At 43.3% G+C, this 12,843-nt stretch overlaps 1 long non-coding RNA gene across 1 annotated transcript; it reads right to left on the minus strand.

Annotated features, from left to right (window-relative positions):
* Positions 1 to 1,225: 1,225 nt before the first annotated feature.
* On the minus strand, positions 1,226 to 7,399 carry LOC135365480 (uncharacterized). The gene is made up of 3 exons (XR_010413414.1): positions 6,792 to 7,399; positions 2,595 to 2,810; positions 1,226 to 2,343 (listed from the first exon to the last, which is right to left on the minus strand). It is a non-coding gene; the product is annotated as an uncharacterized LOC135365480 (long non-coding RNA).
* Positions 7,400 to 12,843: the final 5,444 nt, after the last annotated feature.

Raw genomic sequence — 12,843 nt, forward strand, 5'->3', positions numbered from 1 at the left:
CTCACTGAATACTAGGGTAGTTAGGGTTTCGTTATCATACTCAGCTCTTCCACGAAACAGCTGCTCTTGGGTATGATTTTGAACTCACAGCTTCTGGCCACCCGATCATCACTCACAGGCAGAAGTAACCCACGGAGAGACGAATTATTAATAAGAATGAGGACACACTGAACGCTGATTCTGCGCGGGGCACTTCCTTTGCTTAGGTTTTTGTGGCGCTAACTCCTTTTTTTTCTTCATGAACACCCTAGAGGGAGGTACTATTTTAACCTCCATTTTAAGATTGACAAAACTGAAGCCGAGAGGAGCAAAGTTAAGTGCCTCGCGTGCACCCAAGCTCCGGGCTTCATCACCGGGTGATGCCCCGTCTCCCTGAGAACGCCGTACACACGCCACCAGCACCTCGGAGCAGAAAATCCGGAATGCAAGGCTCTGCTCCCTGCACAATTCAGCTACCTGTATTTGTGAATGCCGCAAAGAGCACTTCAAGCCAGCAGAAGGGCTCCACGAACAAGAACGGTGGCATTCATTTGTGAATTTATATACATTCTAGAAGCTAAGCAATGTAGAGTAGATTCTGACATTCCTGTCCTGGTCATCTCAGGGATGAGCAGCGTGGCTATGTGAATAATCCAGAGTGTTGCATTCCAGCCTTGTCTTGGGCCACGTGGTCTTCTCTGGAATGTCTCCTTAATCGGCTCTGTTACCAACAAGACTAAGTCTTTGCTTAAGCCCTTTTACTAAGTGCTTTCAAACATTGACTCAACATCAAATCGATTTCTCCAGGAATCTGCTTCCCTCCAATATGCCTCGCCAAGTGTTGCCTTCGACATCTGACAGCTCCCTGTTGGGACGATGGGAGCTTTGTAGGTCGGCCCTTCTTCCTCTGGGGTATGTTCTATGCAAGGCATGATGGGCGGGGAGACTTCCCTGTTAGAGCCGGGACTGTGGGATCCTCTGTCGGGAAGATCTGTGAGTGCCATCTCCATGATAATCCCCATAGAGCACCATTAAATGTCCCTTTGCCAGCCATCGCTAATGGACATGACTATTTAATAATTGAATGCATTATGGGTGCCTGGGTGGCTCAGTTGGTTAGGTGACTGCCTTCAGCTCAGGTCATGATCCTGGAGTCCCGGGATCGAGTCCCGCATCGGGCTCCCTGCTCAGCGGGGAGTCTGCTTCTCCCTCTGACCCACCCCCCTCTCATGTGCTCTCTCTCTCTCTCATTCTCTCTCTCAAATGGATAGATAAAATCTTTAAAAAAATAATAATAATAATAATTGAATGCATTATGTCATGTGAGCCTCCACAACACCTTAGCTAGAGTTTTCCTTGGGCCTCTGCCCTGGGTATCTCAAACCAGCTCAGATGAACACAGACACACCCCAACCTTCCAGTGTTACCTGCCAGCGATATATCGATCAACACGTAATTATTACAGACTTTGTCTGTTTCTGAAATCCATGCCTTCAAGTGAATTTCCTGCTGCAGCCATACCAACTTTGCAATTGTGTTTCTATTGCTCTTGGGCTCTGAGCCACTTGGTACTATACAAATCCAAACAAGGTTTCATCTGAAGAGGATGCTGCCTCTGCTAGCTCAGCCTCCAGATGCAAATCGCCCACTGCAGGTCCCCTGCTTCCACAGAGAAAGGATGTTTATAGACATGGCTTTAAGCGAACAGGAAGATTTCTTCTTTGAGCACTGCCTGTACCGTTCACTCTCCTCTCCTGCCAGGGTCCAATCCTCTGCAGCAGTTTCCTAGGCTGTAAATGAAAAATCTTTCCTCGGGGATGGACAGATGCTAAGCAGCCGAGCTGTTAGTATGTTACTTGACCTTGCCACCAGAGGGAGGATACAGACCCAGAAGTCCACCCTCTCCAGGTGTAGGAGTTTCTTTGTGGCTACTACAAATTCAGTGGCTTGAAAGAACATACATTTAATATTTTATAGTTCTGCAAGTCAGAAGTCTAAAATGGATTGGCAGAGCTTCCTTCTGCGGGCTCTGGGGGCAAATCTGTTTTCTTGCCTTTTTCCAGCTTCTAGAAATCCACCTGCATTCCTTGGCTCATGGTCCCTTCCCCCATTCCTGAAACCAGCAGGATAGCTCCTTCAAATCCCTCTCTCTCTCTCTAACTCGGACATTCATACCTCCCTCTTTATAAAGAAGGATCCTCGCCGTGCCTTCGGGCCCACCAGGAGAACCCAGGGCAATCTCTCCACATCAAGATCCATTAGTCCATCTGCAAAGTCCTTTTGTCATGCAAGGAAACACAGTCACTGGTTCCAAGGATCAGGACGTGGACATCCTGGAAGAGGGGCGTTATTCTGCCTGCCACACTAGGGAAGAAGATAAGATGACCAACCTGAAAAAAAGTAACCCTTCATAGAAAGGGGGAGATCAATTCACAGCAGATTCTTCGGCCACCAAGATGTTCATGGAAGCCCGTGAAGTGAACTTGAAAGATGAACTGACACCCTCTTTGCAGAAGAAGAAACTGAAGCCCAGAGAAGTTAAAAGACTTAGCACACACACACACACACACACACACGAGCTGGTTAATGACCTGACAGGGTCCTCAGTCCAGCACCTGACTCCGAGTCCAGGGTTCTCCTTCCAGCCAGGGTCTTCCACTCCACATCGGATCCGCCCTCTTCTTAAAAGAAATGTGTCACCATACGTAGTCATGTAGTCTCCTGGGGGCTCTTGAAGCTGAGAATCCCTTTCTGCAGGCCCTTCCGTCATGTGCTCTAGAAACGTTGCTCACCATGCAGTGGTATTCTTTGAAGATCCTCTTCTTTCATCCCTGCTCAAAATAGCACCTGCCATAGTGTTAGCCTGGGAATCTTCAGAGCGAGGACCCAAAAGAATGGGTAAATTGATCACCCGGTGAACTGACCTACATTCTGCTTAATTGTTTTTGGCCTGACCATGACCCCAGGCATCAGAGGCAAGAGGAAAAAAGGAGATGGTGAGATCTCAATATGTATAGATTTTATGGCTCTGGTTGATCTTAAAAATTAATAATTGTCGGGAAGAAATTTAAAGAGAAGAGACTTTTAGCATAGTTAATTTTTACAAAAGACCCACTTCTGCTGATGTCTGAGGAAGAAGAAATTATCAAAATGATGACTTGTGGGTTTCTCAGGGGTACATCATCTGGTCTGGTTCAACTGCTCTTTTATTACGATGTGTTGGGTCAAGTTTTATTTTATTACAGAAAAGACTAAATTGGATATCATATATTTTATGTGAGATTTTTTTCAATATAGGCAAAAGACCTCAGATTCTCTCTAATGTACAAAACGCTTTATGTTATCGGATATAATTGAAGAAACAAAGGTTTTAATAAAACATGAACCGAAGATGCTGTCGGAAGATACTTAAGATGTTTCTAAGGTCACCATCAAATGCATAGAATCTCCTAATTTTTTTAACACTTTAGTTGTAAATCCTTTTGGAGAGCTTCAAAAAGACATTCACTTCCTTCTGATTTGATCATTTAGTACATTAGGCAGCTGTTGAGTTTAATTTTCTAATGTGTTTCCAATGGAGATGTACATAGCGTGGCTTGTTTAATATAATTTGTTGTTTATGCTCCAGCATTCATGGTATTATCTGCCTAAATGTGCAAAGAGGGGCTGAGTGAATAGCTGTTTTTGTTTTTCTTTTCTTTCTTCTTTAATTTTTAAATCAGCCAGGGTTTTCTGCATCTTGCAAAACGTAATCAGTACTGGTAGAGTTTACACATTTCAGCAAAAGAATGATACTCCCTCAAAGCGCTCCAGACAGTCCCCAGACCTCCAATTACTATAATAAAAGTTAAGACAGGTAAAATCCCAGGATAATAAATGCTATTGCAAAGGAAGCTTCTATCTGGGAAAGCGATTTTCTCGTCCCAGTAGCAGAGACCAAAGAAATGAGACTTCGCTGGTCGGAACACAGCATGGTATGCACACAGACTGCCCCTCTGTCATCCTCCAGGTCCCACGGACGCCTCGGATTGACGCCCTCTCCCCACTGTTTACCATCTCAGCCGCGGCCACCACCAGCCCCAACCGCCAGGGTCTGCAGTCCAATCATCACCAACCCTATCAGTTTTTATCCTCCGAGTCACTTTCCTTCTGCTCTCACGGCTGGAGCCCCATGATGACGCCAGGGAGCCCTGGGCACTCTTGCCTTCATGGAGCCCTGATGCCATAAAAAAATATATTTAGGGGCGCCTGGGTGGCTCAGTTGGTTAAGCGACTGCCTTCGGCTCGGGTCATGATCCTGGAGTCCCGGGATCGAGTCCCGCATCGGGCTCCCTGCTCGGCAGGGAGTCTGCTTTGCCCTCCGACCCTATCCCTTCTCATGTGTTCCTCTCATTCTCTCTCTCTCAAATAAATAAATAAAATCTTTAAAAATATATATATATTTAAAATTACATCTTATCACTTTGTTCATATAAAGACAGATATAATCCAAGCTCAATTCGTTATTATATGTTCAACATTATTATATTCATTTTGAAATTCTGATTTTAAGCTAAGCAAATTAAACATTTTCACAGGCCACTAACAGGTGCCCTGGGCCGAGGGCATGGGGCCCGCTGTGCTGAATGGCTAAGCTGGACCTGCTCACAGCCCTGACCCTCACTTGTGCTTCTCTGACCGTCCGTTGCCTGGTCTCTGCCCACCTACTCTTGGCAATCCGTTCTCCAGCTGCAGCCAGAGGACCTAAATATTCAAATTTGCATACAATTCTTCAAGGTTTTGCATTGCTTTTTAAAAGATTTTATTTATTTATTTGGCAGAGAGAGAGATAGCGAGAGAGGGAACACAAGCAAGGGGAGTGGGAGAGGGAGAAGCAGGCTTCCTGCGGAGCAGGGAGCCCGATGCAGGGCTCGATCCCAGGACCCTGGGATCGTGACCTGAGCCGAAGGCAGACGCTTAACGACTGAGCCACCCAGGCGCCCCTGCATTGCTTTTTAATTTTTTTTTCATTTTTTAGCTTTGCTGAGATAGAATTGACATATAGTGTAAATTGGAGGTGTTCACGGTAGTGACTTGATACATGTTGTGATGACCACACTAAGTTTAAGTTAACACACTCAGCGACTCACATAGTCACAACTTGTGTGTGTGGTGGAAACGGTTAAGAGTTCCCCTCAGCAGCTTCTGAGTATACAGTACAGCATTGTCAACGATAGTCGCCACGCTGTGTGTACATTATTTCCCTTCTTCAGCTTAGAACTCGTAAGTTTGTACCCTTCGAACACCTTCATCCATTTCAATCCCCCACCAACCACCACCCACACACACACCCCACCCCTGGCAACCACCAGTCTGTTCTCTGAGGCCATGAGTTTGGTGTGTTTCGATTCCACATATAAGTGAGATTATACAACATTGATCATTCTCGTCTAATTTCACTCAGTCTGATGTCCTCCAGCTTCATTCACATTGCAAATGGCAAGATCTCCTTCTCTTTTGTGGCTAAATAATATTCACATCTTCTTTTTATTATTTGAGCACAGGTGACATGCAGTGTTACATTAGTTTCAGGTGTACAAATTAGTGATTCAGCAACTCTCTACTTTATGCGACGCTCACCACAAATGAGCTCCCATCTGTCACCATACAACACCATCACAATTCCATTGACTATATTCCCTGTGCTGTGTCTTTTATTCCCGTGACTTCTTCATTCCATAAGTGGAAGCTTGTCTCTTCCACTCCCCTTCACCCATTTGCCCATCCTCCCACTCCCCTCCCCTCTGGCGACCATCAGTTCTCTGCATTTCTAGGTCTGATTCTGTTTTTTGTTTGTTTATTAATCTGTTTGATTTTTAGATCCACATATAAATGAAGTCATACAGCATTTGTCTTTCTCTGTCTGACTTATTTCACTTAGCATGATACCCTCCAGACCCATCCATATTGTGACAAATGGCAAGATCTCATCCTTAATTATGGCTGAGTAATATTCCATTGTGTATATACACCACATCTTCTTCATCGATTCATCTATCAGTGGACAGTTGGCTTGTTTCTATATTTTGGCTATTGTAAATAATGCTGCAATAAACATAGGGGTGCATGTATCTTTTCAAATTAGTGTTTTCATTTTCATGGGGTAAATACCCAGTCCTGGAATTATTGGTTCATATGGTAGCTCTATTTTTAAGTTTTTGAGGATCCTCCATATTGTTTTCCACGGTGGCTACACCAGCTTGCATGTCCACCAACAGTGCACGAGGGTTCCTTTTTCTCCACATCCTTGACAACACTTGCTATTTCTTGTCTTTTTTATTCTAGCCATTCTGACTGGTGTAAGGTGATATCTCACTATGGTTTTGATTTGCATTTCCCTGATGATGAGTGATATTAAGCATATTTTCCTGTGTCTGTTGGCATTCATATGTCTTCTTTGAAAAAACGTGTATTCAGGTCTTCTCATTTTTAATTGGATTATTTGTTTTTCGGTGTTGAGTTATATTAGCTCTTTATATATTTTGGATATTAACACTTTATCAGATACATCATTTGCAAGTATCTTCTCCCATTCAGTAGGATTTTGGTTTTGTTGATGGTTTCCTTTGCTGTGCGAAAGTTAGTTCAGATAATACCAACTTAATTTCAATAGTATACTAAAACTATTTCATGTTGTTATTGTCATATATTATATCTTTGTATATTGTGCTTGCATCAATATATATTTATACTTCTTGTTTTATGCAGTTGTCATCTAAACCAGATAGGAAAAAAAAAAAAGGAATTGCAAACAACAAAAAATACATTAATACCGTCTTGGGGCACCTGGGTGGCTTAGTCAGTTAAGCATCTGCCTTCAGCTCAGGTCATGATCCCAGGGTCCTGGGATCAAGCCCCATGTTGGGCTCCCTGCTCAGTGGGTAGTCTGCTTCTCCCTCTCCCTCTGCTGCTCCACCTGCTTGTGCTTGCTCTCTCTCTCTGTCAAATAAATAAATAAAATCTTTTTTAAAAAATTTAAAAAACACATTAATACTGTCTTATAGGGGTGCCTGGGTGGCTCAGTCAGTTAAAGTGTCTGCCTTCAGCTCAGGCCATGATCCCAGGGTCCTGGGTTCGAGCCCATCAGGCTCCTTGCTCAGCGGGGAGCCTGCTTCTCCCTCTCCCTCTGCTGCTCCCCCTGCTTGTGCTCTCTCTCCCTCTTTCTCTCTGTCAAATAAATAAATAAACTCTTTAAAAAAACTTATAATTATCTAATGTAGCTATCTTTACATGTGTATTTGACTGACTGTCTAGTGTCCTTTAATTTCAGCCTGATGATGTCTCTGGAATGTTTCTTGTGGGGCACATCTGGTAGAAGCAGATTCTCCTGGGTTTAGTTTATTTGGGGATGTCTTAAATTCTCTATTATTTTTGAAGGATAATGTTGCCTGATACAGATTTTTGGTTGACAATTTTTTTTTTCTCAGCCTTTCCAATATGGCATCTCACTGTCTTCTGGCTTCCATGGTCTCTGATGAGAAGTAAGCTGTACGGCCTATTGAGGATCCCTTGTACATCATACAATGTCATGTCACTTCTCCCTTGTGGCTTTCAAGTTTCTCTCTCTGTCTTTGTCTCTCAACAGTTTGGTTGGAGAAGACCATGTAGTAGGGTAGAAACGTCAGTGGCTTGGAGGTAAACCTGGGTGTTAATCCCAGCTGTGTCCATTTCTAACCGGTTTTCTCATGTCTGATAGGAACATAATACTATCTAATATTAGGGTTATTGCAAAAATAAAATTAAATAATGTAAACGAGTCATGGAAAGCAAGCGATATATCATTGCTCAATTTTTACAGACTTAGGACATGGTTCTGCCCAGAATGGGCTACTATTTTATTCCTAACTGACTGGTTCACATTGGCACTCCCATTTTATTTGTCCTGTACCATTTTCCCTCTACAAGGGCTTATGTCTACAGTCAGAAAACACCACTCATCTATACCCTGGGCTGTTTCAGGGGCCACCCAAACTAGTGCTAGTTCTCTTACAGTATCATCCAGGGGTGTTTAATGGAACATAATGTTGTCATCTCATGGCCCTCTCTGTGATACGAGGACTACACACGGTTTCCCTTAAATAACACATCATACTAATAAACTGACTTCGTCTTTGGTTTGGTTTGGTTTTGTAGTCATTTTTTGTGTTTTATTCTTGTGTCAGATTTTACCTATGCTTCCTCACGGATTTGTCAGAGATTTTTTGTTCATTGTGTGTCCAGCACCCAGACTGGTATACGGTAGGTACTCAGGTATTTGTTGGTGAGTGAATGGACGAATACATAAACTTTGTTTGTTTTAATGATTTTCTTCTATTTTTTCTAACTCATTTGTATTTTTGGTTGTGGCTCCCTTTCCAATTCTGAGTAGCCATTGAACGGATTTGTTTGCTCTCTTGCAGGTTTGTTTGTTTTCTCCTTCCCACCTGAATGCCGTACATCATCATGCTTTGATTGCAGTGACTCAGGGTTCCAACAAAGACAGATGCTTTCAGCACCTGTTCCTTCAAAAGCAAGTTTAAATCATTGCCCTCCGTATAGGTCTAAAATCTATCCTGCTCTAGGAAACAGAGGAGAATGCATTCTGTGTCACATGATGGCTTTTGCGGGATGAGTCTTAGCACCATGTGGCCAGAGATCCAGGCTGCATGCTATCCAAAGTTTGGTCCACAAATCTGGGCTGCTCCATGAACCATCACCATCTGCAATAAGTATAGAAAGTGAGAACAAGCACTTAGAAACTTTTATTTGAAATTTGACGTTGCCGCAGCATCCAAGCCTCTGATTTTGCATTTTATAAAATTCGCAGTCCATGACGTGTTGGAAATAAAAGGCACTGGCCCTCTCACACACAAATAGTGTGAGAAGCCCCAGCTGAGTTCTGAGCGGGATCAAATGTAGAGGGGGCTCCATCCGTCTACAGAACAGGCTGCGAGCTTGAGGACTGTCCACATCCCATGACTTTCTGGAAAAACTGTAAACCTGGCATAATGCTTTCTGATGGGTGGGAGTCATAAGCCCTTGTATATGTTTCCGTAGGAAAAAAAGTGCTGTTTATGGAATAATAGACATTACCTGAAGTTATGCAGTATATCGCAGTTTCAAAATCAATTTGTCTTCTGTCTTTACAGCACACAAATGTAGCTGCCCTGCAAGGAAAACCTCATTCCCTGGGATAAAAAGGCAACTGTGCCAGAGGAGGGAATAATAGGGGAGACTGTACCAAGTCAGGATATACCTCATTGACACTAAAGCTGATTGATGAGCAAGGAGCCTTCTGAGTCCAGAGGAGAACAAAAGGGAAACGAGATAGACAAATGGTACCAGGACGCATGAGAAACCATAGGTGTGACACGGATGTGTGTCCTCTTGCAAGGGAAGATTAGGGTCTTTAAAGACTGACAGTTGTTGTCAGTGCAGTTGACATAAATTTTGCTAATGTTAATGGAAATGTACTAGCACGATTTACCATTTACAGCTGTTGAGTTAGAGTGAGACAGAAAGCCATTGTAGGAAGAAGAACCCAAGAGGTTTTGTACTCTTGAGTGTGAACAAATGCATATTTTAAAACCGCTATACACACAGAGTGTTCCCTCTAGTGTGTCAATTTTTATTTTTCTTTAAAGTTATTCTTACAGGGGCGCCTGGGCGGCTCAGTTGGTTAAGCAACTGCCTTCAGCTCAGGTCATGATCCTGGAGTCCCGGGATCGAGTCCCATATCGGGCTCCTTGCTCAGCGGGGGGTCTGCTTCTCCCTCTGACCCTCCCCCCTCTCATGTGCTCTCTCTCTCTCATTCTCTCTCTCAAATAAATAAAATCTTTAAAAAAAAAGTTATTCTTACAGATCGTAAAAAATCTACAGCGGATTTTGTGGTTCCAGAAAGCCTTCTAAGACTCTCTGCTTTCTCCATTTTGAGACTGTGCTTCTTGGGTTCACAGGCTTTTATTTCTAACAATTTTGGTGTTTTTTTTTAGGAAATTATGTTCTTTCATCCTTCCTCATGATGCTAGAATTAGACAGTCTCATCTGGGTTGAATCAGACGAGTCACAAAATATTCTGCAATGCCAAGACATTGCTTTTAGCTCTGGAGTGACAATGCCAAGAGCATGTGAAGTTTCTACAGATAATGGATCAAATACAAGAGCATCAAAGGCCAACCTTGAAGGGCATGAGCTGAGGCTCATGACATCTCTATGCTGCTGCAGTCAGTGCTTGCAAAGCAAGCCAGAGAGTGGACGGTGGGAGGGAAATGCCTTCACAGCTGAAATATCTCCTGGTGTCGAGGATGCAACTGGATGGCCTTCAACCTGGAGAACATCTCTTCCCTTCTATTCTTACAAGGACATCAGTCCTATTGGATCAGGGTACCACCCTTATCACCCTTATGACCTCAATTCACCTTAATTATCTCCCTAAAGGCCCTGTCTCCAAATACAGCCAGACTGGGTGCTAAGGCTTCAACATACAAACTTGCAGTGGGTGGGGGTGGGGAGCACACAATTCAGTCCGTAATATGAGTAAAAGTTTTTTTCTGTGAGTAGTAGAAACTCAACTCTCATGTTGGGTTGTCCAGGGGAAGAGTGTCTCCACTTTCCATTCCAGAGCTCAACAGAGACCCAGTTTCAACAGCAACCACAGAAATTATGTTCAGTTATGTGCATAGATTCAAAGACAATTACTCTCAGGTGCACAAACTATTTTAAGATTCTGTGGGTCTATTCTACCCAAATTAATTACTATCTGTAAGAAGCACAAATAGCACTCATTAAACCAGGCTGGATTACTGCAGGGTGTTAACGGTGTTTACGTGTCCGTCATCATTGGAAATCACATTAACATCGCTTCCCTCATTTATTTATCCAGAGCACAGTGAATGAGCAGGCCTTGAGTTAGAAGGTTTCGAGGCCACCAAAATGTATCAGAAACTAGAATGCCTCCGCCTTGTTTCATGAATCTCAGGGCAAGGTGAACCACTTCTGTACACTCCAAGAAGAGAATTGTGAAAATGCAGATGTTCCAGAAAATATAAGTAAACAATAAATAAATAAATGTTATCACTCCTTGAAATCAGCTTGTATCTGTCAACTGCACAATTACTTATAGCCAAGATTCACACTTCAGGGGACCCCAGAAAAGGGATTTCTGCTTCTTATTACTGTTCAGTGTTTGTTTTGTCTTGGTTTAGTTTGGTTTGCCTCCCACTCTTGCTGACTTATCACGGCTTCCAGCATCTCTCTGTCCTCTTCTTTCAAAGGTTTTCCATTTTTCTTTTTACAAACTTGATGCTTCTCTGCTTCCCACCCCTGCTTCCCACCAGTCTTTGCTTTGAGTTCCTGCCTCCTGCAAGAAATTCCCCCTCCTCTCCTTCATGTCTCCCTCTACCCTTGCCTACCCTGAGAGGCAGGCTCTTACCAGAGACCCTGAGTCGATGTCTTAAACGTACCTTTAGGAAGTGCCTTCTTTCCACATGTAGATCTTTCTGGGAAGAACCAAGCACGGTCCGTCATCTAGACCTGGGAGTCTCCATGAGAAGGCTGCCCCTGAAACTGAAGAGCACTGGGCATTCTCTTTGCACACAGCAGAATTCTTTCATCTCAGAGAATTCAATTCTCTGAGCACTCTGAATGCTAGATTGAAGCAGATCAAGCCTCAGTGGATGCTTTAATAACTGTATCTTCCCTCACAAGGGCTGTATGCTTGTAGTGGATCAGACTTTTTAAAAACAGAGGCACACTCTGGTCTCCTTGTTGCTCAGTTTCACAATTTTGAACCGTGAGCTTCCTTGTTGTTGAAGTTGGGTCTCTGTAGGCCTGGTGCCAGGACACTTTCTACTTGTAGGGGGAGAATTACTGGGGTTTTCACTGTGGGATTACATTACCTCTACCTTCCCTGTGAGCCAGCAGCCGGCTCATCCTCAAACCCCAGCACTTGTGCAGTGTGGAAGATGTGACCATGGGGAACGAGACTCGGGACAAGATAAACAAGGGCTAAATGACTAGAGAAGCTGAAGTTTCTCCCAACAATGATTATTAGGCTACTCTGATAAGGAGCTTCAGACCAATTCTGGCCATTAAAGAAATGCCGTAACCCTAGAGTCAGAAGTCTCAAGAATGGGACGGATTTAGTCCTCATAAGAGAAGCTCAGTGAACTGAAGGGGATACTTGGTGATATCAACGTCAGCAGAGTAGGGGAATTTTTTTAAGTAAATAACAATGATTTATACAATTTGCATAACAAGCAAACCCACAGTCAACTAGCTGGAGCGCTGTATATACTAACTGGAGGCAGATACACTGTTGCCTCCAAGTAAAAGTTTCCAGTAATTTCTCAAGACCAGAAGTGACCTGGTGAACAAATACAGCAAGTAGTCTCAATACCACAGCAGCTTACAGGCAAGGGTCCAGAAGGATGTCTTGAGGACCAAGCTGTTTTGGGGAGTTGCAGGGCATGCTCACATCTGTCTCCCCGTGGATTGGGTATGATATAAACACAAACCTTTTTGCTAGAGAGAAAAGGGTTTGGGAGTTGGTCTCTTAAATTCTGGTTGACTAGAAAGGAGAAGTAGTTCCTAGATGTGATGACCAAAATGATTGCCAAAAGCATCAAGAGGAAAAATAACTCAAAGAAAATAGAAGTGAAAAGAATGTCAAGAAGCTAGTGAGTGAAAAACACGTGACATGAGGAAGAAACGCACCCAGCCCTTAGCACGGCATCTGGAACAAAATATTTACTCCATGCATGTGACTGAAGAAGTAAAAGTTTAAATGAATAAGTGGAAAAGATTTAATTCGTTGTATCAGGAGTAGCCTCTTTCCACAGAAAGTGT

Source organism: Mirounga angustirostris, unplaced genomic scaffold (genome assembly GCF_029215605.1).
Source record: "Mirounga angustirostris isolate CCGP_5_RB_7025 unplaced genomic scaffold, mMirAng1.0.hap1 SCAF_8, whole genome shotgun sequence".
Classification (NCBI taxonomy): domain Eukaryota; kingdom Metazoa; phylum Chordata; class Mammalia; order Carnivora; family Phocidae; genus Mirounga; species Mirounga angustirostris.